This window comes from Plecotus auritus, assembly GCF_963455305.1.
Source record: "Plecotus auritus genome assembly, chromosome: X".
Classification (NCBI taxonomy): domain Eukaryota; kingdom Metazoa; phylum Chordata; class Mammalia; order Chiroptera; family Vespertilionidae; genus Plecotus; species Plecotus auritus.
Window position 1 is genome coordinate 129,353,788 of NC_137784.1, and position 4,414 is coordinate 129,358,201.

Sequence of the window (4,414 nt, forward strand, 5' to 3'; positions counted from 1 at the left end):
AAAGTTACAGTAATATATGCAGACTGTAAAGAACAGCATTCCCTTAAGGCAGTGACTGACAAGTAATACATACTAAAGTGTGTGTGTGTGTGTGTGTGTGTGTGTGTGTGTGTGTGTTTAAATTTTACTTGGCTCTCATCAAAATTTTTAGGGGGGTAGAGATTATTATCCCCAAATGAAGAATGTGATATCCAGAGAGGTTAAATAGCTTGCCAAGATACTTGGTTAGTTAGGAACAGAGTTGAGACAAGTCCCCAGTCTCCTGACTTGCTGCTCAACACATTTTCTACCACAGCTCACTTCATTAAGGGAATATGAGAAGTGGTGAGTGAACAGGTCAGGTGATCAGCAGTATTTCATTTGCCAAGAAATTCTCCTTCTCATCAAATCATACATTTGCAGAGCCCTCAGTTACAGCCCTAGATAGTTCACCATCAGCCCCTTTAAGCTGAGGTCTATGTTTTCATTATCTCTGATTCCAGGACCCACTTCTGGTTGGTCCTGAAAGCTAGCTAGTGGAAGAGTTAATTTGCCCTCAGCCTAATCCAGTACATCTCACCTAGTTCCTGAAGAGCATAATATTCAGACAAACTAGTGATATGATTAGTTTGGGCACCTCCTGCTCTGGTTAGCCCCCTGTAGTGTTAATTATAGGGGGAGGAGGATTAAATTAGCAATGATGCTGAGATGCTGGAGCTGCTGAAATGTGTTTACAAATGGATTTTTAATACAAAAAATAAGGGCAGTTGGCACTGGCAATAAGGATACTAGTATAATGAAGGCCCTTGTAGCTAGTGTTGCTGATAAGAGGGTAATAATTGAAGAATGAGAAACTCCTAAACCAATAGACTCTGAGAGTATCTGGAGGTATTTATATAACTTGTAACTATGGGCTTTTCTTCTCCGTTGGTTGCAGTGACCAAAGTGTGGAGCAGACAAGCAGAAAGCAGAAATTTCTCCAATATCAGGAGGGGCAAGGCAGAATGAGATCCTTCTAGTGGGTGAGAGCAGGTTGAGGGCATTTAGCAAACAATGGTGGTGCAGACCTTAAAGGAAGGGGCCTGGCTTACAAAGCTGGTTAGTGCAGGCTAGGAGGAAGAGCAGGACTTAAATGAGATGGATGATATAATATGGTGATAATATTTCATAGAACCCAATCTAAAAAATAAGTATAACTGGGTTCAGGAATCTGAACTATCACCTGGCTGCAGATCTGATTACATTAAAAAACAAAACAGCTTTATTGAGATACAATGCACATGGCATAAAATTCACTCTTGTAAAGTGTACTTCCAATGGTTTTAAAAAGTATATTCACATTGTGCAGCTATCACCACAATCAAATTTAGAACATTTTGTCACCTCCAAAAGAAATTCTGTACCCTCTAGCAGTTAGCCTTCATTCCCTTCTCCCAAGCATTGACAACCACTAATCTGCTTTCTATATCTATGGATTTGTTTATTCTGGATATTTTGTATAAATGGAATCATACAATATGTGGCCTTTTGTGTCTGGCTTCATTTACTTAGTATTTTTTCATGGTTCATCCATGTTGTAGCCTGTATCGGTGTTTCCTTCTTTTTAAAGGCTAATGAAATTCCATTGTATGGAGATGCCACATTTTATTTATCCAGTCATCCATTGATGGACATCTGAATTGCTTCCCCTTGGGGATATTATAAGTAAAACATCTATGAATATTGTGTACAAATTTTTATGTAGTTATATGTTTTCATTTCTCATGAGTATACTAGTATGTCTAGGATTGAAATTGCTAAGTCATATAACACTCAATATTTAACTTTATAAAGACCTTCCAAACTTATTTCCACAGTGGCTGTACCATTTTATGTTCCTACTAGCAATGTAAAAGAGTTCCAACTTCTGTACATCATTACCAGCACTTGTCATTTTCCATTTTTTAAAATTATAGCTAGCATAGTGTGTGTGAAGTGGGATCTCACTGTGGCTTTGATTTGCATTTTCCTAATGACTAATAAGTTTGAGCATGTCTTCATGTGCTTATTGGACATTTTTATATCTTCTTTGGAGAAATATTTATTCATATCCTTTGACAATTTGTAATTGGGTTATTTGTCTTTTTATGGTAGAGTTATATGAGTTCTTTATATATTCTGGATACTAGACCTTTATCTGATATATGACTTGCAAATATTTTCTTCCATTCTTTTCACTTTCTTGATAATGTATGTCCTTTGATGCAAGAAAATTTTTAATTTTGATGAAGTTCAACTTCTTTGTTGTTGTTGTTGTTGTTGTTGTTGTTGTTGTTTGTGCTTCTGGTGTCATCTGACTGCTTTTAAAAGCAGTGGTTCTTGATATTTCCTACTAGATGGCCACCCAGCTCTATCCCCAATCATTCCATTGAAGTTCTTTGGTCTCAAGCAAATAAACTAAAAACTTACTTTTGCTGAGAACACATTTATATGCCTAAAGGTATTTTGTTGTGATGTTGCTAATCTATGGGAAATTGTGAGGCTAGACCCAATTACATTGGGTGAAAAGAGATTGTAGCAAATTGTATTTCCATAGCTCTGAACATAAATACACTGAATTATTTCCATTAGTAATTGAAAGTTGTAATAATACTGTGGAAGAAATGTGATCACAGTGGCTGAACAATACAAAAATGGGAATTTTCAAATGACTGGTATTGATGGCACTAAATGTAGTTGTTCTGATGAAAGCACTATAAGCAAAAAGAATATTGGTAATAACAATAATTGATATGAGCACTCTGCTTCCAACCAAGACTAGTCCTAGGTTGAGAATCCATACTCTGTATTCCTCTATGTTTCTATTCTATATCTTTGAGACTGACCCCACTTCATCTTTACATGCTCAAGTCCTATTCTACCTTTAAAGCCCAGCCCACTTCCTCCATGAAGCTTTCCCTGATTTCCCCATCCTTCACCCTCAGAAGTATCCTGAGGTGAGGGGCACTAGTCAACTGCAGATAGAGGGATGACTTGGGGGAGAACCAGGGCTCAGGGTGAGGAGGTGGAGAGAGCCTCCAGTTTAGAGAGCCAGGCTGAAGAGTTTAATTTTATAGACTAGGAGTGGCTGAATAATTCAATGGTGAAACTCTTAGTCATTAACATGTTGTATGATCATTCTTTGCCCTCTCTGTGCCTCAGTTCCCATCTGCTCAATGAGATTATGATAGTACCTACCTCATAGGGCCTCATAAGGAAATTAAATGAGTTAATTAATGCAAAGGACTAAGAACAATGCTCCCTTAGAGTAGTGCTTGACAAGTAATACACACTTATTTATTTCTAAATTTCATTTGGGTAAATCTCAGACTTCTGACATGAGAAGCCCAGGGGTAGTTCCCATAAGTCTCAGGTTCCACCTCACAAAGACTTCTCATAAATGCTGTCATCTACACAGAGTAAACGGGAATATGGTAGGTAGCAGAGACTCCTGGACTAATTCAGTGACTTTAGTAATTTTTTTTTTTTTAGGGAGACAATCCTGTTTATTGTTGAGGACTAAGAAACAAAGTCTGGAGATGCTCTGTACAAGTGGCGATGAGCTACTAAGGGGGGGAGGGGTAGAGAGGAGACACAATAACACAGCATTATTCTGAGTGAGCACCGGCTCTTCTTTCTAACATTGAACCAAGGAGAGACAGCCACCCTTGCCACTAAGGCTGCAGGAGAATGGAAACCTCACTCAATTTACTGTATCAGTTTCTACAGGGCAGGCTGAGCAAGAGGTTATTATTTGAAGCTGATGCAAGAAGCCACTTGTGGTCCATTGGGGTCCCAATCCCAAGCACAGAGTGGGTACTGGAGGTGGTCCATGGTTGCTGATGGTGCTGGTCTTTAGGTCTTGGGCTTCTCCTGATTCTCAATGATAAGCTTGTCAGTTGAATACAGTTGGCCAATGTGGACCTGTCGATGAATAATTTCCAGGTCTCTCTTGGCTTTATTCACGACTAGAGTCTGAATTTCTACAGGATCTTTCACAGTCTTATTTTCTCTGAAGGCATCTCTTATCTTCCTGATAGCATAAGTTCTGTAATTGTAGGCGCTGAATTGCTTGCTGTCTCTCAGCATCTCTCGATACAGATCTAATGCTCATGCTCGGCTGGAGGCTGCCATTTTGGAAAGAAAAAAATAAGTGGGTCCTCTTCGCGGAGGTCCCGAGTTTAACCGATTCACAAAATTTCAGCCTATGGAAAACCACGCACGACCTCAAATGCAGTGTGGTCTCAAATGCAGTGTGGTTTAGTTAGGCCAGCGGGCCGGGCCTCAGCCTGGGCGAGCAGCGCCGCCGCCTCGGGCCGCAGCGGACCAAGCCCGGCGTCTCTCGGAACTTCGGACGCGGGCGCAGCGACTTTAGTAATATTTGGATTTAAAATCTGGAGCAAAGAAAAAATTAAAA

At 39.7% G+C, this 4,414-nt stretch overlaps 1 pseudogene across 1 annotated transcript; it reads right to left on the minus strand.

The window, feature by feature from the left end:
• Window positions 1-3,852: 3,852 nt before the first annotated feature.
• Window positions 3,853-4,131, minus strand: LOC308239878 (LYR motif-containing protein 4-like; annotated as a pseudogene). The gene has a single exon. The product of its transcript is annotated as an LYR motif-containing protein 4-like (transcript).
• Window positions 4,132-4,414: the final 283 nt, after the last annotated feature.